Raw genomic sequence first — 25,317 nt, 5'->3', positions numbered from 1 at the left:
CCAATAAGAGAGATTTAACTTTTGTGACATGCATCATGTCGTAATAAAATTTTTAAAAACATGAGTTCATGCACGTGTTCACAATGTGTTGGCAATACAAACGTGCCACGTAAATCTGTCCATCTTTTTTTGGAATCTATTTCGAGAAATCCAAATGGACCTCATCAAACTGCTGTCCCAACTCCTTCAAGTACCACTTTGAACCACTGCACATCGAATAGGATCATAGAGAAGCTGCAGTAATCCATCGTGCTAATACTTTGCAAGTTCCCAAAATACTCAATCTAATCTATAACGGTGTTTGGATCCGTTGCTCGTCGTTGGCTCGCTTGCTCGAACTTTGCCATGATATCACAATCCATTGTGAAGCCCATTTTGTCGATACACTCCACGCGAAAATGCCATCCCGCGACCACATCGCACTGTATATTTTGTACTATACATTGAAACAATTAATTAGTTATCACATATAAAATCTAGAAACCCTAAACCCTAAACACGTCATCACCTTTGGACTACATCCTCGAGAGAATTCCCCCTCCTTAATCGAGACCTCCGCCTCTTCGCGAGACACCATCGCGTTGACATAAACCGCGGCATATCCTCCATGCCCTTAGGATGTCGAATCGGTCAATGGCACGTACTACATCGAAATTCAGATCGCGCTTCTTTTCGATCTTTCTTGGCTTACTCGTACCTAGCGAGCCACATCTCCATGGAGGAATAGTGCAATTACAAAAACAATTCACTTTCTCCTCCATTGCAGTATCCATCCTTTTTTCTATCCCATTTTCAACCACCACATCTCCAATTAATCTATCATCATTCTTCAACGACCATAGCATACTATTGTTTGAATCCACTGTTGGTAGCCTCTGTGAAATATGCACTAACGCCTCAGACACCAACCAACCTTCAGCCATGCTACCTTCTGGCCGAGCTCATTGTCGCACAAAGCCTTTCAGGGTTTTCATGAAGCGCTCCAAGAAGAACATCCATCGCGTATGGACAGGTCCCGAAATCTCCACTTCCTCTACAAGATGCACCAAGAGGTGGGTTTGTATCGTGAGCATGCTGATGGGTAGGTACTTCTCAAAGAGACAGAAAGTCTCCACTACTCCCCGCCTTGCGGATTCAATAGAGGATATATTGATCTCCTTCTGTGAGATCCATTGCACTAAATTTGACAACCTGCAAATCGCCCCGTGTATTTTTGAAGTAAGGCATCCCGCGATCGCGATCGGTAGTACAAACTACCACAAATAAAGGAGCATTATGAACAATGACTAGACTCCAAATAGCAAAATATGCAGGCCACTTACAATGCATTCGTAGTATAAACCTGGCATATTTTATGCCAATCATGGGATTTTAGCCTTAATAATTGGTCATCTTTAAAAAACGCGTACATGAGAGAATGCATCATACCCTTTGGAGTGCAGATAGACTTGATAATTTGCTTCACAATGTGCTCTTCTTTAGTGGACAAAACCCAAGGAGCATGATGTAGTTGCAAATGACCATCAGCACTCGACTGTGGCCAAAGCACCTCCATCTTGCTTACCTCCTTCAAATCCATTCGTACCCCTGTAGTGTCTCTCTTTCCTGTGGTCTCATAGTAAGCTGTCGACATTCTTGAAATATATGCATGGGATCCAATATGTGGTTGATATGTAAGTGGGTCCAATATGGCAACTCGTAGAAAACTGAGAATCGTCGCATTTCGTTTGGATGCGACTCCGTGTGGACCATTTTCATCTCATACCCGCTTTGGGCATTCATTCGTGTTGGAGGTCATCCAAGAAAACATTCCCTCAGTTCATGACCCTCCAGCAAGAAAACGGCGTGTCCTTGATATACCATTTTCTTCATGGTTCGTGACCTTCGAGAGTCTAACTGTGGCCCATACAATGGACATGCATGATAACCTGAGGTAACCAAACTTGTCCCAACACCTCTATCCATTGAATACAAACTTGAACGAGCTATGATAGATATTACCAACGAGAATGGAAGCCTACTTACATAAGCACTCTTTGAATCCTGGAAAGTCATGCATGGTCCACATGAGAATGGCTCATATATTGGCGAACCATCGACCATCGCACTTGCTCATATCTTTCATAGCGACCCCCTCCTCCCACAAAATCTTAAGCTCATCGACTAATGGACGGAGATACACGTCCATATTCTTGACTTTGTAGCGGCCAAGAACGAGCAAGCTAAGAATGAGGTGTTATTTCTTTGTAGAAACCCATGGAGGGATGTTGTAGTTAACAAAGACTACACGCCATACACTGTAAGAAGTTGAGCGCATACCAAATGGGTTCACGCCATCCATAGCAAGATCGAGTTAAAGATTCCTTGGCTCTTGGGCAAAGCTTAGAAAGGTAGAGTCAATGTGGCTCCATGTGCGTGTATCCATTAATATTCATTGGACTTCATATGTGGATCTATTTTGTGCATGCCATGTTGTTAAGCTCGCCATGCTGGAGGCACGAAACATGTGATGTATACAAGGGATAAGCAAAAAGTGTCTAAGAACTTTTTGAGGGATGGTTTGCCCTTGCAAGTCTTGTCGATACCTATGAACACCACACTTTGGACATGTCTCCATAGTCTCGTATTCTCCTCGAAACAGTACGTAATCGTTGACACATGTATGGATGTTGTTGTAGTCCATGCTAAGCTTTTGTAAAACATGTCACATATCATCACAAGACTCAGGTATGGTATTTGTAAGTGGTAATATATGATACTTTAGCAACTTGAAAAGAGATCATAAAACACCTTGAAAAGACACAATCGTTTTTTATGATGGTGCCGAAAAGAAGTCAATGAAGCATACGTAGAAGATACCTGAACAACTCAGTCACACTCGCATCGCTCCACCCATATTTTGCTTGCACACTTAGGAGTGCAAGTAGTGTCTTCATGCGAGACACTCAACACCCATCATATAATGGTATGGATGCTTCCTCTCTAAGCAAATCAGATGTCTTGACATCCATGGGTATTAATGCATCGATCATTACCTCCATCTCAGGCTCCAAGATTGTAGGAATGTCTGAAAGGTTGCTTGTCTCCTCTGGTATTGACGGTATAGATTGGGTAGTGCCTTCCAAGTGGTGGATTGGCTCAGACACTCCATCCATCACATGCACACGAACTCTTCTAACTAACCCAAAAGGTGTACTCCTTCTTAAGATGAGACGTCACCTCCATGTAATAAATTTTATGGCCACATCTAATGTTTTTGTATATGATATTTAATTAGTTTGCAAATACAATGCATGATTGATATACACTTTTCTTACTGTTTGCTCAAAATTTGAGATCACCTGATCAATGATCTCTGATTGAAACTCTCCGAAGCGTCGTATGTATTCTATAGACAATTGATGTTTTCATCTAATTGCTAGCTTACATTGAGAGCAAGGACATGGGACCCACTGATTAAGATACGCCTCGCGATCTTGAATATCACGGCCTTCATCGTTTTCCACTTGGTCTATGTTACAACAAATATTTTTTTTAAATCATTCTTTTTTTCTTTCTTAAATTCTTAAATTGTTTGAGAAGGGATTTCTTCTCTTGTAACTCAACAAAATTAACATATGAGGACGGGCCTAAAGTATGTGAAGTCTAATATGCTATGTACGGGGATGAGGGACTATCTATCCTGTATCGAAGTGTTCCCCATCCCTTGGTATTGCACTAGACCTCGCTACCTTTTTTCCTTCATGTACAACTCGATATGCAGAGCGTAGGAGGAGGTAGCACAAAGCATGTCAATAAAACCATCCATTCACCTCCAAGTCCAATCTCTCTTTTGCTTTATTGGGCCTGGAGACACACATGCTTTTCATGCCTTCCCGAAGTGTCGAACACACCTAAGGTACATCCTTAACTATATATATATATATATATATATATATATATATATCTCTCTCTCTCTCTCTATTACTACTACTACTACTTACTACTACTACTACTACCACTACCACCGCCACCACCACCACTACTACTCGCCTTCCTGAAGCGTTGAACACACCCAAGGTGCACCTTGAACAGAACATCTCTTTCTCTCTCTCTCTCTCTACTATTACTACTACTACTACAAACAAGAAAATAAGAAATTAAAGAACAACATCTTACCCTCTCTTTGTTTTTCATCCATTTCTTCTCCTCTCTCTCTCTCTCTCTCTCTCTCTCTCTCTCATTTCCTCTCTTTCTCCTTCAATACACATCATTCTTAACAAAAACAAACTAAAGAAAATGAGAAAAACAAGAACAAGCCAAGAAGGAGCAATGCACTCACTGCAAAGGTTAGAGGATGGATTTGGCGGCTCCTCTTCACCCTTTGTGCACTTCCTCCTCTTCTTCGCGAATGGCAGCGGCAGTGGTGAGAAGCTCTCATTCTCCCTCTTTCTCTCTTTCTCTCCCCCTCCCTTCCAAACACACGATGTAGTTCGCTCTCTCTTTCATGCTTTTGCGCAAAATGTCTCACTTGGGTTTCGGTCCGTTTTTTTCGTCTGAGTACTGTTGCTATTTGTGCCACAAATAGCGGTGCAAATAGGGACGGCAATTTGCGATGCAAATAGCGACACCGCTAATTTGTGTCGCAAATGGCCGTTGCTATTCCCCTATATCCTTGTAGTGCATGCGATATAAGAGCTTTACTTGTTGCAGGAATCCCTTGAACTTCAAATGGTCCCCATTGAACTTCTATGGCATGCTGATCTTGGGTTCTCTTGTTGGGGGTTGATAGACATACGAAATTATCTGATCACTTCCTCTATTTTTTAGCAAGTCACGGATCTGGTCTTGCATCTCTTGAAATGCATGGCCTAGATGCATAGGGTGTTCTATTTGAAGTTGCACTTGTTGTTCATTCAAGTCTTGAATTTGTTCTTGGAGGTTTTGAAAGTAGGTCACGATTCTTTCAAGGGTCACCTCCATGGTGCTCAATGGGGCTAGAAAGCAGTCTTGCCAAACTGTTATGGGAGCACTAGATTGTGCTCGAGAGACTAGACTGGATGCAAGATTTGTTACAAGAATTCTGATTACAAGATAATCCCACGTAGGAGCACAAGGTATAATGAGAACTTAGCAAGATACGGAAAATCCCACAACTCAGAATTGTAGATATAGACAACAAGAGTCAATAGGATATGAAGGATCCCACAACTCACGATTTTAGATATGGATACAAGAAATCAAAATTACAAGATCTCCCTCGACGGGGATGAATAAGATACAAGATGGTACTAGATATGATCTCATACTACGACATTACAAGGTGACAAGACAACAAGGGTATAATGGAAGACAAGACGATACTAGATACCATGACTAGACAAGAATTAGAAATGGAACTCAAAGTTATTTACTTGGAGGTCTCGACTCCTTGAGCTCCCAAGACTGGCATTGGCAAGATTGAGGAGCTCTATGGCGAGCCCCTCCTTTTATAGGTGTTGGTGGCCAAAGATCTTCTAGAATGTTCTATAATGATTGTCATCATCGATGATGCAAGCGATGACATGGCAAGGATGGGTTTTCATGGTTAGCTCGAGGATGTCATATTAAGGGTGTGTTCACATTGGGTGTGGATTCATATGGCATGTTCGTGGACAAGACGTGGTCAACAACAATCAACATTTGCACTGTAGAGATAACATTGCTGAAATGGAGTCAACACCAACAATCAACAATATATCTGATGATAGAGGAAGGACATCAAAACTGCAAGCATGCATGGTTGCTTTGTTTTATACATGGGATTTAGGGTTGTTTTTCATTCTCACGCTCATGTGTTTCCTCCTAAGTCATCTCCATCTAGAAAAAGTAAGCTTGAGGCTGCTTGAACTTCGTATGCTTTTTTGGGATTGTAGTTAAGCCTATGCATAGCTTCCATTCATTTTTTTGTATACCATGAATTGTATCTATTGCTTTTATTAATTTCCAAGTTGCAAGCCGCCTACTTTCCAAGGTATTTTTGTTAAAAGTTAGCTTCGGGATGTTTGCACGGTGGCCATGTAGGCTTGGGAGTAAGGTTTGGTAGTTTCGTGAATTATATGTTTAGTAGATGATATTTTGGCCTTTGTTAGAAAGGACAAAGTCTTTTCTAAAGCCTTAAAGGAGCTTGAGTGACGCCTTCCCTATGAAATTGCCACTTGTTGGTACCTTGTATATTTTCAACTTCTTCACTTATGTTTAATATACTTAAACCCGTTATAAAAGAAAAGATTTGTTTGTATGTGAAGCTTAAGAATCGTAATTTGGCATAAAAAAAGTTGCAAATACACAAAGTGAGGCCTTATTAACCAGCGTTCGATGAGGACGCGATGGACGGACAGGATGGGGATCGTGGTGAAATTTGGAAATGGAAGTGCGGGAAGTTGGACCTATATAGATGCCTTGGTGGCGCGGATTATGTAACATCGGACTCTTTCTCTCTCTCTCTCTGTGTCTGTGTGTTCGTAGGCGATCCAGTAGCTACGCAGCGATGGAGTCTGCCAAGGGAGGCAAAGGCGCGGCTGGGCGCGGGGGCAAGGGCAAGCGGAAGGGCACCTCCAAGAGCTCCAAGGCGGGCCTGCAGTTCCCCGTCAGCCGCCTCGCCCGCTACCTCAAGAAGGGCCGCTACGCCAAGCGCGTGGGCTCCGGAGCCCCCGTCTACCTCGCCGCTGTCCTGGAGTACCTGGCGGCTGAGGTCCTTGAGCTCGCCGGCAACGCCGCCCGCGACAACAAGAAAAACCGCATCATCCCTCGCCACATCCAGCTCGCCGTCCGCAACGACGAGGAGCTCGGCAAGCTGCTGTGCGGCGTCACCATCGCCTATGGCGGAGTCCTCCCCAACATCCATGCCGTGCTCCTGCCCAAGAAGTCGGCCGAGAAGGCCGAGAAGGCGCCCAAGACTGAGAAGTCCCCGAAGAAGGCTTGATCTGCTATCTTCTTGCGTGGGCGCCTTCTACTACTGATCCCGAATGGTGTTCCTGAACACCACCTTCTCCTGTGAGAATGAATCGGCTCTGGTGCCTTGTGCCGGTTTCCAACCGGCTTTGTTGGTTTCCGTAGCATCACCCTGAGCTTCGTCTGAGCATCAGTAGCCCAAGAAGTGAACGTGTAATCGACTGCCTCCCTACGTAGGTTGGGATTCGGATGCTCCTGACTAGATGCCTTCTCAACAGCTACTTCGTTTTTCTCTTAATAACTAGAGATGGTAGTAGCAGTCTTCTTGTGAAGGAAAATGGATGTTCATAATGCCCTTCACCTTGTACGAATGGACCATAGAGTTTGATTGTATGTACTAGTATGGGTGGAGTTTACTAATTTGCTTGACCCCTTCCATCAAATATTAGGCACCATGGATTCTCCCTAGGGTAGGATTCTTGGTTAGAGGCTGATCTTTGATCAGTCCTAGATTGGTACTCTTAGGTTTTACTTGAGATTGATTTAAGTAGGAGATTGATGGGCATGATAATGATTATGAACTTTGCAAGTGCTAGCTTATCATAGCACAATTTGATGTGTGTAAAATTGAAAGACATGATAATGATTATGAGCTCTAGTGCTAGCCTATTAGAGCACAATTTGTGAGGTACAAAAACTTATGGAATGCTTGCTTCAAATGCATGGACACATTGTAAATGGTTGCCTTGAGTGAGGCAAGGACCATTAGAATGAAGCGGCCAAGGCTAAATCCCCCTTGAGCAAGGTTGTGAAAGGTCTAATGTAGGAAAAAAAAATACAATGTACAAGAGAATAACTTGGTTAAGAAACTTTCTAATAATAGATTAAAATTTGGTAATTTATTTGTTGAATTTTGCTTAGTTAATTGTGGGGATACCTTGTCTACTAGTAGTAGAGAAAAATTACTTTATTTTAGAGGTTACAAGGAAAGATGAAGAAATTACTTTACTTTTAAAGGCTTTGAGTAAAGATAAATAAATTACTTTTCTTTTAGAATTTGACTCAAAAGATGATTTTGTAGATAATATTTCTTCTTTCTAAGATTTATAGATGTAAGTTGATGATTTTGAGAAGGAAATCAATGACTTGGGTGGGAGGAAAATCAAGGAAGATAATTGAGAAGCAATGTTTGAAAATGATAAGTTACAAGCAAAGGAGGTATCATTTCTCACACAAGAACGAAGTTAGGTGGCCTCAAATATTTCATCACTTCTTGCTCACAACTTAGTTGGGTAGCTTGAAGTATTCCTTCTCTCTTTCCCTCTTACCTTTGATGAACTTTGGCAATAACAAATGTAGAATTGAGTGTTAAGGGGCCCTTCTAGGAGGGGTAGAAAGGGAGGAATGAAATTTCTTGTTAGGCAAGGTTCCATAGCTTGGTGGATATAGGCCATCAAACTTGCTTTACATGGTCCAATAACAACCACCACTACCAACAACACCCCCCCCCCCCCCCCCCCCCCCCCCCCACCCCCACAAAACATTATTAGGAAATGCAAGTTGGGTAGGTGCTACACCTTGATAGGATTGTTAACATCCCTCAAAGATTGTTAGCAAAAGTAGTCTCACTCTAGTCATGTCAAATCCCAAACCTTTATTGACCACTTTTTCATAAGAATGCCCATCCTCTCTAGAATAGCATTGGATCCATGCTAATTTAGAATTGTTTAAATTTGAATTTGTCCCATAGGGAATTAAGACCATATGGGATAGTTACTTTCCCTTTAGGGATAGCCTAGCCAATGGTTTTTGAGCAAGGCAAAATAAACCCTCATGAGAGTTAGATAAGAGCATAGGGCTCATATTTATCGGGAAATCACCTATATGGAAGACAATCAATTAGTGAGAAACTCATCTCCAAGAACAATTGCTTTCCAAAAAAGCATTCTTAAGAAAGGAAGAAGAATTAGAAGCTTGTAGCCTCCACATCTAATACTGTGATTGGTGGTTGGATAAATCAAGCCACCCAAGCAAAGGAAACTTTAGAATTCTTAAAGCTAAGTTGGCTAAAGAAAGAGGCCTCCTTTAAAGTTGGTTGGATGGAACCTTGGTGTCCAACCAATAGGAAAATTTGTGTATCATTCAAGATCACTTTTTTAACATCTTTGATAGACCTATACATGCATCCGTAGCAAAGACGAGCTAAGGCTAGATCTCATGGTGAAAAAGGGAGTAGGTCCTCTGAAAATAGCACCACTTTTGGATATGGATCTCTCTCCACCAAAAATTTGGGACACCTTAAAGTCCCTAGCTAAAGGCAAATCCCTTGGTTTGGATGGCTTCCCAAGTGAATTCTTTGATCGCTTCAAATACTGCTTGATTTACCACCTACTAGTAATTTGGAAAGGGGTAGTTCACTATGGAGCCCTCCCCCTCTCCACAAATGAGGGAGTGGTAAAGTTGGTACACAAAAAGGTAGATAGAGACCTATTATGTAACTAGCAACCTATCACCTGACTTAACTCAGCTTATTAAATATTTGTCAATGCCTTGGCTTGTAACCATCATCTCCACTCTTGGATTAGAAGAGAACATAATGATCTCATCATAGGAAGATTTATGTCGGATGCAATCATTAACTTATGGGAAGGCTTTCAACATGTTGAGAAGCACTACTAGGACTTTGTATTTCTCAAAATCAATTTCCACAAAGCATATGATAGATTCGAATGGGACTTTATTTTATAGTCTTTAGTTGATGTGGGGATAGGGAGAAGATTTGTCAAATTTATGTCCATTGTCTTTGGAAATGCTACAACCTCAATAGCAATCAATTGTGAGCTCATGGTCCCATTCAAATTGAGGAGGTCCATAAGACAAGGATGCCCCTTGGCTCCTCTCTTGTTTGCAATCGTTGTAGATGGCCTTGGTTGGTTGGTGGATGACAAGATTCAATAGGTCAAAATCAGGGGTATAAGACTCCCCAATACTAGAGACATGATCCTTAACCTCTTCGCTAATGACACTAATGCCACACTTAATAATGACAATGAGGCCTTAAAAACGTTTTGGGAATGCATAGAAACCTTATGTGTGCCATCTAGCTTCTATATCAACTATGAGAAAACACGCATTAGGACCCTTATTTAAAACCCACCCCAATGGATCCTTGAAGAAGGATGCCATGTTATCTCAAAGAGGAAAGTCTTCACGCTACTTGGTATCCCAATGGGATTCGGGGTTACCCTTAAACAAAGAGTGTGTTGGGCCTCCCCCCCATCACTATGGACTCTCCTTTGAGGCCTCTATATATGGATGGTTTGGTGTTCCCGTAATGAGAAGGTATTTAAGAAAAAGCATGTTGATCTTCTTCATCGACTAAAATTTGATTGTTTTCTGCAGTGGCAAGAAGATCCTGAACTCTCACCACATAGGAAGCTCGAGCCATCATCAAGAAAAGCAGGAAAAAACTATCCAAAGAAGAAAAAGAAGAGTTGATTAAGAAGCAAATTGTAGAACTGTTCCAGTCATAATCATTGTTGTAGCTACTTCTCGAGACTATATTATCCATGTTCCAGTGGGGTTGATATGATACCATCCAATGTGACAACAAGCAAATAGGAGAACCACTCCCATTAGTGCCCTAGTCAGCAGATGATACCCCTAGGCTTGCAAGCATACCAAATGAGTGAGTCAAGCATTAGGCAGAGCGACATGAAGTCTAAAAGCAGATTTGAGAGGATAACCCTCTATAGTAGGGGTCAACTCCATGGCCTGTTTGAATTCTCTCCCTAACACTTTGGTTGGGACTTGAGTCCAAACCCAACCCCCCTAGATACCCCTCTCCGTATGTACTACAAAGGCATGCATATGGCTGAGTACTATGTGTAAATAAACTAAGTCCCAATCAATGGGCTAAGCCCCCATTGTACAAACTCTTTTTTACTTTTTGCAATACATTTAATGCTTCCATTGAAAAAAAAAGTTATCGATTGAATAGAAAAATCCAAAAATTAATGCAAGGATGGCTAACCTTAATATGGTGAACTTGTACAGTTTTCCAAAGGAAAATAAGGCATCCATGGATTTTCATCATTGCCTTGGTATGGTGAATCTATGACCTTTGGAGTTTTAATGTGAATTTGCAAATGGCAAGCAACAATTAGAGAATCATAGCAAGGGATAAAGTTGATTTTTGAATCCATTAAGACTTCTCAAGAGAATGGTTTTTATATTTAACTAAGTATCGGTGATATTGAATATCGGTCTGTATAGTGGTCAAGTCATGATCAATAATCTTTTTATAAACTAAAATCTCAATGTCTTGATCTAACAAAGGTGGGTCCTCAACTATAGGAGTCACAAGTGGTGTACCTCTAAAGGATTTAAATAAATTAATGTGAAAGAAGTTATGAATTTGCTAGTTATCGTTAATCTTGAGTATAATGTGAAATGGGTCATAATATAACAAAGAGCCAATTTGATCTCTAGATGTTTATCAATAGATTTTCATCAACACTTTTTATATGCAATAATAGAATCATTTTTATTAAATTTAATAGCTTAACGTTTCTTATTAGCTTGAATATTGTAGTGCAATTGGGATTATTTAATATCTTAAATGGTATTCTCCAAAAATTTCTTATGGTTAGATGCCAAGGCATTAATAATAAAAATATCAGAAGTGATAGTGATCATGGAAATGGACAACTTCTTACTATACACAATCTCGAATGGTGTCTTGCTAGTAGTAGAGTGGGGTGTATTATTATAAGAAAATTGCAAAATAGGCCGATGTTGGTCCCAATTATTAGGTTGATCGATTGTATAAGAGCAAAGGAGATCTAGAATAGTGTTTTAAGTAGCCTTGGTTTGATCATTGCTTTCAAGATGGAAAGCACATGTGAAGTCCATTTTAGAATCTAAGTTCTTGAATAAAGCAACTAGAGAATGATTATAGAAATGAGGGTCATGGTGAAATAGAAGAATTCAGGGAAAACCATGATGCAAAAAGATAGTGCTAATAAAAAGCTTGGCCACTTGAGAAGCAATTAACGTCTTTTTGCAAGAAATAAAATTGGCTTGTTTACTAAACCTATTAACAATGGTCTAAATCATATCATTATGGGCTAAAGTAGGTGTGACAGACCAATGATAAATCCATGGAAATTTATTCCCATGGATTTGTAGGAACATATACATGCATAAGTAACCCAAATGTTGTACCTTGATGGCATTTAACTCTTTGATAGATAACACATTCATATACAAATTGAGTTGCATCATGTTTTAAATCAAGCCAATAGAAAACTCTTTGCAAATAGTTAAAGTAGATTGAACACCTCTATGATGTGTGTCGGGGGTGGTGCATGTATTTCATTCATAGTCGTTACTCTAAATGGTGCAAAGGCACACAACTTTCTTTGGAAATACAAAAATCCAATAACAAAAGTATAATAATTGAAAAGAGAAAGGTTAGCGTCATATATATTACACCATACATTACAAAAGTCAAGATCAAAAGGGTAAGTAGAATTTATGGAATCAAAAGATTAAGTTGCTATTGAAGACACATGATTTAAAAAACAAATTTTCTCTTGCTAAAACCAAGAATATGATGAGTAAAAACATGATCACAGGGACGACATGGCTTAGGCCATTAGCTACTACAACATTAGCATGTCTTGGCTAATATTGAATCATAGGATGAAAATTTTGAATAAAAGAAGCTCATTTAATATGACTATAAAAAATTAATGATTGAGATAAAAGGACCCTTTATGCTTTACTTATCAATTTTTATTAGAACTTTTGAAACCATAAGATAATGTTTCCAAATATTTGGAGCATGGATAATAACTAATGATTCTTTATCATAGATGCTATAATATTGCTCGAATAGTTTTAGTTTGTGGTTCTCATAGGTAATGTGGTGGTTATTCTAAAGTACAATATCTATTCTTGATCCACTCCCCCATCACTAATTTAAGAAAAGGTTGATTAAAATGAAGTAATTGTAAAATCGGAGCATGAGTTAAGACATTTTAAGAGAAAAGATTTTTGTTGGCTATCTCCCCAACAAGAAACAATATTTTTATAAAGTAAAATTGTTAGAGGCAAAGCAATTAAAGAAAAATTTCACACAAACTTCCTACAAAAACCAACTAGTCCAAGAAAAGAACAAACTTCATGCATATTTCTAGGTATATGCCATTTGTTTATAGTACACACTTTCTTTGGATGAACATTGATGCCTTGGGAGAAAACAATATAACCCAGATATTCAATTTGGCCATGAAAGTATACACTTTTTATAGGGTTAGCATATAAGTGATTAGCTTTCAGCATATTGAAAACTACTTTTGAATGTTCTTTATGTTCACTCTTTGATTGACTAAAAACTAAAATATCATCTAAAAATATAATAACAAAATACTGATAATCAATAAAAAGTTATTCATAAGCCTAGCAAAAGTTGCAACCAATTCATAGTGCATTCTTTAAACCAAAATGCATAACAACCAATTCATAGTGTCCAAATTGTGTATGAAAAGTAGTTTTTATAATGTTACTGGTGTCTATTCTAATTTGATGGTATCCTAACTTCAAACCAATTTTACTAAAAATTGAAGGTACCTTTAATTTATTTAGTAGGTGATGGGGGTTAAAGGCTACATGTACATAGCCACTTACATTTATAATGTATACAGTGCATGCACACCTATACACTGTAGGTAGCGGGTGTCAATCACTGTCAATTTATTTTGTATTCTTTTAGTGGCAATAGAATAAGGGAAGGTGGGTCATACATTGTGATTGTTGAGGTTCCCACGCATCGGTCTCTCTTTTCTTGCTTAAACCTCCATAGCTCTTGCTCTCTCCTTGGTTATGCTCGTGCTTCTACCTTTTGCTTTACCTTTCGATTGATGCTAGAGTGGGCATTTGAGGAGCTTAATTGATCATTTGCTTCAACCCAGAAGAAGAATTTCAACTCAACTTTCATGGCAACCACTCAATGAGATACCCATTAGTCCCGTTCCTTCACTGATCATCCCCACCCCTTTTAGCATTGATCAGGTTCTTTCCCTCGACCATTTAAGCTCTAATGAGTAAGCTTTGAGCTTAGTCACAATAGACAAGACCCTAGGAGTAGCCCTCACAAATTTTGACATATTTTTAGGGGGATGACTTGCTGCTCTCTCTCCTTCCATTTGGTCCTACTACTTTGCTTGGTACTTTGCCCAATCTTTGGGGGCACTTCAAAATTCTTTTGGCTTTGTCTTTGACATTGGTTGAAGAGTATTGGATTACCAATTGCTCTACAATTCATGGCACACTGTTATACATAGTTTAGACAACAAACATTTAGTTGGGTTATGCTCTTTTGATGCTTTAATAGAGGATGTTTGCAATACCCAAATGATGCATTGATACTCGAAAAAGGATTTGGGACTGATTAGAGCTTGATTAGCTCAATCATTTAAGTGTTTATTATTGTAACAACAATTTGGATAGCAAGGATACAATAGGGAGCTTTATGCTTTGGATGCCTACAAGTACTTCAAATACTCTACATGGTTACATAGATGCTTGGCATTAATGTATGTACTTGGATATACTTATGATGCACTTTGAGATTTGCATTTGAGCTCCGTTTGATGTATTTGGGCTTGGACATTTGCTTTAGTGATTATTCACTTACAAGTCAAAGACATATTAGATGTATATACTTTCAAATGTATTTATGATGTACTTGGGCTTCCTAGATCGTATGATACTAGTGACTTGAGATTTACTTTCTTGCTTTACATTCCAAATTCGATTCTAATGGAAGACACTTGTATTTACCTAGTAGAGCTTGGTCCTTTAAAGACAGTTGGAGTCTCTTGCTTATGTATATGCTTTGTTGATATATGCATACGTTGTTCGCGCAAAGATACTAACTCTTGTGGATTGATATGCTTTTGAGCATTTGGATACCTGGTACCTATCATTGTTAGTGGTTGTCAATGGTGGATTCTTGATATATGTTGGTTGTATGCACGTATATATCTGACACTCCATATGCTTTGATAGTTGTTTGGTACTTGCTGGATAACAATGCTGAATACTATTTCTGAGCACTTTCTTTGAGTGCATAGATCTTATTTGAGCACTTTATCGCATATTGTTTGTGGATAGCTATAACCTCTTTTATTTATGTCCTCTTTCTTAACCTTTCGGCTTAGTTTTGAACCTATTTTGCTATACTTACAACAACCCATGCTCTTGTATTTTATTGTCATTTGTAGTCATAATGGAAGGCACTTCTCATGCATCAGCCAATAGTACTATTTTCAACATTGAAAAACTTGATGGTAACACCTTCCAATATTGGAAGACGCAAATTTGGTAAGTACTGGCATAAAAGAATCATATTAGACCATTGAAGACCAAGGGTATAAAGCCACAAGGTTGGGATAGAGATGATTGGGATGAGCTTGATGAGTTATGCAAGTTTACTATCATACGATCTTTGTCTAAGTGGGTGTATTTCAATATTATCTCTACTGTTGGTGGTACATATGATTTATGGAAGAAGATATGTGTTCTTTATGACAAGGAGAGTCTTGCATCTCAATTGTATTGGTTGGAGAAGCTTGTAGACCTTTGCATGAAGGAGGGCACCCTTATGTCCACCCATTTGAATGAGTTTCATTCTATTTTCAGCTAGCTTATCTGATTGGACATAAAATTTGAGGGTAACAAAAATATTCATTCTTACTTCTCACATACCAGAGTCATCAGATACATTTCATACTACTATGGCTGCTAATCTCCTTTGAGGATAATTTTAAGTACAATGATCTAGAAAGTGCTTTCCTTATACAGAAGAAGTGGCCTGCACTTCTAACGTGGCACTAATTATTAGAGGAAAAAATGGTGAAAATGCTAATAATAACTGTGATAGAGACTCATAGCCCAACCGGGGCAAGTATTAGTCTCATGGGTAATTCCATGGTAAGTCACATGATCATAAGTTCTCGTTGACATGTCATTATTGTAGACAGTAGGGTCACATTAGGCTACATTGCCATAAATGCGTAACGATAGACACAACGAGAAAGGCAAGGGGAAAGTATATCAAAATGCAAAGTCCACTGAGATTGTGCATAATTTCAGTGCAAAGATAGAGGAGATAAATGCCTTGGAGTGTAGTTTCAATGATTATATTCTTGTTGCCTCATCTCTTGATGCTACTTAGTTGATCGATGCACTGTCCATTTACTCTTAGTATTGGCTTCTTGACTTGGGAGCTTCATTCCATGTTACTCCACATCGCCTTGGTTTCATAGCTAATGTATTGTTACAGATTCTATTAGATTGGGAGATGACACTACATTGGATATCATTGGTATATGTGATGTTAGACTCCATTTTAGTACTAGTGATCCTTTTGTGCTTCATGATGTAGGTCATGTATTAGTGTACAAAAATCCTTATTTTAGTTGGACAATTTGAAAATGATAGACAGATACCATGCATTTTTTGGTGATTCTTCATGAAAGATCACCCATGGTAGTCTTGTTTTTAGTAGAGGTGCCAAGGTTGGTAGCCTCTACCCTTTGCTTGTTTTTGGGTCTATTGACCATGTTTTGCTATGTCCAATCTTCCACATGTATCTGTATGGTATCGTCGCCTTGGGCACATGTCTTTAAAAAAATAAAAGTATTGACTCATTTGCAGTTCTTTCGTCCTTGGATTATTCTTGCTTTGATTTATGTGATCATTATTTATGTGGAAGATAGACTCATAATTCGCATAAGAAGTCAGGTTCTATGCATGTAGGTGAGCCTTTAGCTCTTGTGCATTTAGATGTTTGTGGCCCCATGCCCTCTAGTGTGAAGTATTTTGTTACATTCATAGATGATTATTCACATAAGGTTTGGGCATATCCCATTAAGCAAAAATATGTTGTTTTGCCTATGTTTCAAAACTTTCTTACCATGCTTGAGAAATAATATGGGTATGGATTGAAATACCTATGGTTTAAAGAATGGGGGTGAATGTGTCTCTAAGGCTTTTGAGCAACTATGTGATGAAAGGGGTATTAGGGGTCAATCTACTGCTCCATCCACCTGTCCCTGTTGAATGGTGTTATAGAGAACACAAATATGACTATTTAGGAAAGAGTCCATACGCTTAATCATGCAAGCTTACTGCAATACTTTTGGGCTCAAGTAGTTACTTCTGTCATGCATCTCATTGATAGATTCCCATGCATTGCTCTTGGTGGTAGAGTTGCAAAGGAGGTACAATTTTGTAAACCTTCGTGGTATGCATACTTTTGCAAGTCTTTGGATGTGAGGCTTTCTGCCAAATATCCAAAGAGAAGCACTGAACTATTTCCATTGATGGTAGCATGAATTCTAAGGTCTACTGCTTAACCTATTAGGAAAAGTGTGATGATATCAGTGTGGAGTGTTAGTTGCTAGAGTTGTAAGGGAGATCCTATGTGGTTCTATAATTGTCAAACCAATAGTAGTAATGCTGGAACTTCAACGTAGTCTCTCATCCTTATAAGAGGTATCGCTATTAAACATGTGTCTAAAAGTGAAGGATACCTTAAGAAAAATACATTGAAAAAGGCCTATATCACATTGGAAAGGGTGAAAGGGGCATTTCCCATGCTTCAAGTTGTGAATCACTATGTAATAGCTTTATCCCATAGTCGCTTGAGTGATGCTTGATGGTGAGGATGGAGGAGGCCTTGATGATGGATGGATGCCTTGATCTTGATGGAGACCTTAAAAGCAATGCATAGACCAATCATTGTGCTCTAATACCAATGTTGCAAGAATTCACCATAGCCTTGCACAAAATTGAAGAAAATTCATAAGATAACTGATTGCCAAAGAGAAGAATTGACAAAGAAGATTGCGGAAGAGATTAATCAGGTACAATCATTGCCACATGCATGGTTGCACATCCCCCATGCATATATTAATTTATTTTTATTCTTTTGATTCTCAAAATACAAAAGATATCCCAAAAAATAGGCCACACATTTCTTTTCCTTACATGGCTCATATTTCCTAATTCTTTTCTCCAAAGTGGATTTTCTATCCTAAAAATAAAATTTAAAATATCAATCCTGATTTAACTATGATATATATCAATAAAATAATAATTTTAGGATGTTATAAATTATCTTGCAAATAGTCACTAGCACTTGTGCACATACAACCATCATGCTAAGGAGCGGACATCTAAAATTAAATAATTTTGCACTACTCAAGCGCCTAATAAATATTCCTTGTTCACCATAAGTGCTCTTCAATAAAATAAAATATTCTTTTAATAATCTATTACATCAAGCACAAATTCCAAGTTCCATGGGACTAGCATTAATTAATGAGGAGGGTAATGTTAATGGGATGCAAGTTCAGATACAAATCTTGTAGGCAAAGCAAAGAGCAATCAAAAGCCTACTCAAAAATCAAAGAAGGAAAGTTGACTAGAATCACAACAAAGTCTGTAAAAATTTACAAAAAATTCAAGGTTGTGAAGGAAGGATGAAATGAAGGCTGGAAGCATGAGATTGAACTTGTTAAAGTCTAAAAGCATAGGAAATAGATAAAACTCTAGAGATGTATTCAAAATTATGATTTCATTGCTCCTTAAATTTTTTTTTTCAAGCATTGGCCTCACTCCCATGTAGCTTATAATCCAAATTATTGTATATTAACAAGTGCCAAATCAAGAAAAATCGAGAGAGAAAACCCAAAGGAACATTACTGACCCTCGGGGTGTGGATGAAGAGAGTCCGGGACTAGGGGTACTTTGAAAAATAGGGCCTACCTAGTTATAAAATAGAAAGTGCAAGATTTAAGTGGAAAAAAACCTTACTGAATTCATTTTGTGGTTGCAAAATCTAAAGGCTGATCTCTTCTTCTCTTGGTTGCCAACTCTTTTGCTCTACTCTATCCTGTGAATTGTACTACATGCAAGATTGATGAAGCAAAGTTGTGTGTGTGCACCTTATTCTAGATTGCTTCTTTGGTTGCTCCTTCACTTAGTTGTAAAAACCTTCCTCTCATCTTCTCACCTTGTTGAGCTTATAGACATGTAGAGACTTTTGTCATAGTGAAGAAGAGCTTGAGAGGTTGCGGAGAGAGAGGTTGTGGAGAGAGAGAGAGAGAGAGAGAGAGAGAGAGAGAGAGAGAGAGAGAGAGAGAGAGAGAGAGAGAGAGAGAGAGAGAGAGAGAGAGAGAGAGAGAGAGAGAGAGAGAGAGAGAGAGAGAGAGAGAGAGAGAGAGAGAGAGAGAGAGAGAGAGAGAGAGAGAGAGAGAGAGAGAGAGAGAGAGAGAGAGGCTTGTTTGGGTTGGAGATTCAAGGTGGCATTCTCTTGTGTGGCTTATGGGTTTGGTAGAGCTAGGTTGCGCAACTGGTGGAATCAATACAACTTTGAAGCTTGCTAATATATCCCAGAGTACAACAATTGGTGAATTCTCTCCTTTCTTTATCTATTGTTTTGCATATTTTAATTTTCTTTGGGACATGGAGGATTTCTCTTGCAATGATTTGAGTAGGTAGGAATCCATGGAAGGAGACCTTGTAGTGTGATAGGCTAGGAGTAATTGGTCAATAGGGAGTGCATGACTTGCTATACATACTTTCATTTAGATTCATCAAGTCATCTATACCGACTTGCAAGGATAGCTTGATGATTGTGGTGATAGAGTGAACTTTGGTGATCATGTGTGGAATACTTGCAAGGCATCTCTTGTTGTGGCCAAAGGGCTGAAATTCAGTACTTTGTATCCTTTGCATGTTTCTGGTGTTAAAGACCATGTTGTTGCTATCAATAAATTAACCATCATTGTCATTTGGGGCATGTGTCAATCACTAGAATGAAAGCTTTACAAAGTTTAAACTATCTTCCTTATCTAAATTTTTCTAATCTTGGTTTTCAAGCATTGTCTCTTTGAAAAGCAAACAAAAATGTCACATAATAGAGATAGGAGTAAAATATCATAATAACTTGATTTGGTTCATAGTGATTTGTGTGGGCCAATACCCATGATTTCATTGGGTAGAGCATTGTACCATTAGATGGAATATAGATTCAAAAAAGGCCTTGTAAGAAATTAATTAAGAATCCTTAATCTTGGATTAGTCTCTTTTCAATGGCCCTCATTCCATGCCTTTTTGTCCTAGGCCCCCCTATATTCATAAGCTCCATCCACTTTTTGTGGTGGACTCTATCGAAAGGAGGGGAGTCTCCCTTTCTTTTCACCCTGGTAAAACTAGCATTTTTCATCCTTTAAGATGGGACCACCACTCTTCTAAAAGTGCCATATCAAACAACTCAAATTTATTTTTGTCCCAAAAAAATTACTTTTTAAAACTTTTCCCAAAAAATATATTTCTTTTTCTTAAAAGATATCCAATCATATTGCAAGTTGAAATACTCATTTTTTGTATTCTATTTTGCATTAAAGGCCCTCCAAATTAGTTTATCCTCTAAGATGATACCACTACACTTTCAAAAATGGCACATCAATAAGTCAGATTTATTTTTGTCTCAAAAAAGGAAATTTTATTTTTTTTTACAAAAAATAGATTTTTTTTCTCAAAAGGTACCCAATCATATTGCAAGTTGAAATACTCATACTCTATACACATTTTAACATTAAAATCCCTCTAAAACAATTTATATTTTTAAATATCCACACATGTGGTACCTAGGACCTTGTAGAGGTAGTTACATATCCACTTTATACTCTACTACTCTTGATAACCACCATACTAGCAAGATGAATTAGATTTGACTTTAAAAATTGGCTTTTTTCCTCCCCTCTTAAAACATGGTTTTCCACCTCTCACGGTGCCTAACCACATCATGTATGCATCTAAGCATTTTTAATGCTCTCTTTTACTACTCTAACCATTCCAAATCAATATTATATAGTGCAAACTTGATCTACTTTATTTCCTCTCCTACCTTGCATTTCCTAATGGAATCACTTAGGGACATAAGCAATCATAAGAGAAAGGTGGATTTGCATGTTTGTGTAGATAAAAAGTATGCCATTGTAAAGTGTCTTTTTAGCAAGCGTGACGTAGATGCAACAATTGTTCCAATATTTTTTAGAGGAAAAGAAAAATATTGATCATTGGGTAGATGGTTCATTGTATTTTAATGATCCTAGCACTAGGCTTATAAATCCATCTTTCAATTCCACAACTTTGTTGTTCACTTTTGTTAGGGATGGTAAAAATGGTCTACTAGGTTATTGCAAATGCTTAAATGGAAATATTTACATGCATCAATATTTTCAATATAGCTCTCATCAATATTTCTTACAATCCTAAGGTTTTTTAAATGTGTTACACAAGGCCCTGCAAGATCAATACATCAAAGTATATAAGCTTGAAGAAGAATTGAAGGCGTGTAAAGACAAGGGACAAGAGATGGCCAAAGGACACACAAAGAAATTGAGCATTGGATGAGGAGAATGCTTCATTAAAATAACTTTTGGAGTAAATGGATAAGGATAAGAACACTAGTAAAGAAGCAAAGTTGCAAAGGTATAAGCAAACTCCCACGGGCTTTAGAAAAGAAAATGTTGATTACTACCAATGCTATCACTATCCTTGAATAGTAGAGCATGAAAAATATGTGTTCAAGCATTAAGGGTCATCATTTTCTATTGAAGGAAAATCTAAATCTATTATATTTCCTAAAAATATCTCTTTTCTCTTAGGAACTTTTTTGATGATATTGGAGGCCAAGGTGAGGGTCAATAGATAGAGCTTTTAAAGGCATTCTTAAAATGCAAGCATCTACTTGGAATTTTGAGAGATCCTTGTTGATTGAAATGAGGTTTTTACAAATGTTCTTAATGTTTTGTTTGTGGAAGAAGTTCAAATAGCATGTAATATATACATGATTAGTCAATAAGGCTATGATGCCATATATAGTATGTAGTACATGTATTGGATCATAGCAAAATAAAGCACATGATTTTGCCTCTTCCATTTTGGCTTGATGAGTACGAAATATATCCATTGTTGATTCAATAAGAGAATATTTTTAATCATTGACAAAAGGGAAGTGGAGAAAACTAATGTTGGAAAGATTTATTATAACTACGATAAATTCAACAATATTTTTATTGGCTTTGTTAAGTTGCAATGTGTCATAGCTCATTTCTACAAGGTGTAGTGCTCAGAAGATATTGACTTGTCCTAATATAACATTATGGATTCAATATAGCATACTTGTTCCTACTAAGTTTGTGCCAACTATAATTGCCATGTTTTATTTTAATCTTGGAGTTTGTTATCAAGCTTGATAAGTTCCAAATCGTAAAGGGATGCAAGTTGGAGAGGGTGGGTCTTACATTGATGAATTACACCATGACCTATGCAAAAGATAGCATGATTTTTCAACTCTTTATTGTGCAATTGAAAAATGAAATTTGGTGGCTAGTAGCACTCAAAGTGCCCAATGAGACCCATAATGTTCTCTCTTGAATCTTCTAGCATATTCCATATTCAAATATAATTTATGGGCAAACAAGTGGTGAGAAGCTCTACGTGGAAGAAGCCAAAGAATTCAATGTTAATTGGTACTTGGGCCGTGACCTCAACACTCTAGAATGTATGTTCAATTGTGACATTAGGACATCAACATAATTGCCTTGTCCAGCTTGCATGAAAACAAATAGTTCTTCTGAGGCCGTGAATAATATTGCATGGAAGGGAGAAGCACTGATTTGTAATAGAAAGGTGCCACCAACTAGGTCACATCTTGATAAGAATTAGAAAGCCATATTTCCAATTAACATTGAGAATGATTTTTTCACGTTGCATTGCCTCTTGCACATATTTGATAAGTTGTTAAAACTGCATATCAATTATGTATACAGAATGAAGCCTCCCTTGAGAAATGAAGCAGCTATTGAGAAAGTTAAGGAGCTATAAAATTCATCAGGCATACACAGAGGCAAGATTAAAATTAAAAATGGTGAGAAAAGGCCAACTAACTTGTGACATAGCACATAAAATATCAATGAGTGGAACGAAGGCGAAGAGATTTTTGAGCAGTATGACTGGCAAGCTATTAAAGATAAAGTGGGAGCTGTGGAAAGATTTATGCAAATACGATACAAATTTGGAAAGAGACCCTAGTCTTAAGAATGCTTGAGCAAAAGTTGACATTCTTTTGATAAGCTAGTGTGTATAATGCTAACATCATCAATGAATTGTTCTACTCAAGCTGCATTTCATTCAATGGTGAATGATTTTACAAAGCTAATTGTCAATGCATGGGGAGAAACCAACATCACCCACTACATAGTACACCTTCAACTTTAGTATTGAAGCACCCAAGGTATGGAGAAGTCTCATTATTAGGCTTGTGGTACATGTTTCAAGTACACTTGCCATGGAGGTAGTCATGTCAAGAAAATCTACATTGTAAAAATGTTCAATTGGTTTTATAAATGTATCTTCAATCACTCCATCACATTGACTAAATCTCTCAAGCAAGAAATTCAAGAATATAATAAGAAAAAGTGATTAAGCACATCTAAAATGAATACATATGTAGTATGGCACATGACAAGGTGAAGGGAAGGGTCAAAATGGGCACATATGTAAAACTATGTGAGTGAACCCTCCTTAAACCCTAATATTAGGTTTCAAATAAATAGAGCTCTTTTAATTCATTTTTTATTTCATACTTCTATTATTGTCTTCTCTTTTCCTATTTTAATCATCTCATGGCATATAACTTAATTTTACCTCAAAATACCAAAAAATAGCCAAAAAAGTCAAATGAGTTGAGTAGAAAGCCTTGGATGCTATGGTGTGTGAATGGGCAGGACAACTTAGTTTTGTCTCAAAATGCCAAAAAATGATCAAATGAGTTGAGTAACAAGCCACTGTAGTGTTTACAGCTTGTTGCTCAACTCATTTGACTATTTTTTTTGCCATGTTTTGGCATTTTGAGGCAAAACTAAGCTATATGGACTATAAAATAACAAAATTTTTACCACAAAAAATTAATTAGAATTTTTTCATCTTTTATACTTTGAAAATATTAACACCTGTACCACATAACATCGATTTGTACAAGACTTCAATCTTATGATAGTTGAACACAAAAAAATAGAAAATATGTTCGATATATAGATTGTAAGAAAATATATTTGTATTATACTAGAGAGTATAAGGGGTTTTTTGTTTATAAGGCTTTGCTTGGAATCCCAGGGCTCAATACAAGTTTTAGGCTATTTTTAGATACTTGATTTTCTCGTGGGTCTGCTTGCATCTCTTGTTGGTCTCTATTAGCAACCAAACCTTGATGCTCTCTTGCATTGTAGCATGGCTGGCTCCTATGGCTTTATTGATGCCCACCACTTGTAGTACCCTTCCATGTAGGCACTTACCGAAAATCATGCTTCACCAAATCCTTTTTAACAAGAACAATCTTGAGTGCATTTAGAATATGGTGGATGTACACAATATTTTAGGATAGAGAGTTAAGCTCGCCCGTCTAGGGTGAATGTGGCATGGCCAATGGCTATATCGCTAGTGAAGATTCGATCAATGTAGTGCCTTATCAAGGCTTCCTTTCCAAACATTCTTTGGCCCTTCTAGCAACTTGCAAAATCATTGATGTTGAGCACAAACTACACTGACATGAAGCTAGCTCAAAATAGTATGCATAATAAAACAATGTGTCTAGATAAACTACTAATATACTTGCTTCCTACTTGACATCCATGGCAACCTTCGAGGATTTGGTCAAGTCCACACTTGACTTAGACTTGTCGATTTGGGGGGGTTTGCGGCTCTTCCAAGGGCACCTATTCTACCACCAAGCTAGCTTGCACTACCTCAAACTCTTGGGTGCCAAACATGGCATGCTCCACTAAGTCCAAGACATCTTCAAGAGCTATGAGTGTGCCCTTTATATATTCCAGTTTTGGGTTTCTGTTAGTCATTGATGATTACTAGCATTGACAATGCATCATCCTCCCTCACTCTAAAAAATTTCTCCACATCATGGAGAAACACAAATTCTTTGTTGTTAATGAAGATTTCACTCATACTATTTGTGCAACAGTATGTATAAGCAATAGAGGGTGCGTCCTCCTACTCACCTGAGCCACCTCCCAAGGTGCTATCCGCAACAACTATAGCTCAATCGATCATAAGGTCTAGAGTTTTTACCTCTTCAATAGTCTTTGTTTTCTCTTTTGACATTGTCCAACCATTAGTGAAGGATTTAGGTCATGGATATCTTTCAAAGCAACCATTCTACGTTGTGGGAGCTTTCACTCAACCGCCAAGACCCTCGGACCGCATATTGTTTCAAGCGTTCCAAGCCGAGCACTAATGGCTACCTCT

At 38.0% G+C, this 25,317-nt stretch overlaps 1 pseudogene; it reads left to right on the top strand.

The window, feature by feature from the left end:
- The first annotated feature begins 6,456 nt into the window (after positions 1-6,456).
- LOC148017542 (histone H2A.1 pseudogene) lies at positions 6,457-7,750 on the top strand (annotated as a pseudogene).
- The last annotated feature ends 17,567 nt before the right edge of the window (positions 7,751-25,317 follow it).

This window comes from Lygodium microphyllum, chromosome 22 (assembly GCF_053477565.2).
Source record: "Lygodium microphyllum isolate KBCC chromosome 22, Lygodium_microphyllum_v1.1.10, whole genome shotgun sequence".
Classification (NCBI taxonomy): Eukaryota; Viridiplantae; Streptophyta; class Polypodiopsida; order Schizaeales; family Lygodiaceae; genus Lygodium; species Lygodium microphyllum.
Note: the sequence above shows the minus strand (reverse complement) of the source record. Positions and strands in the feature narration are given on the sequence as shown.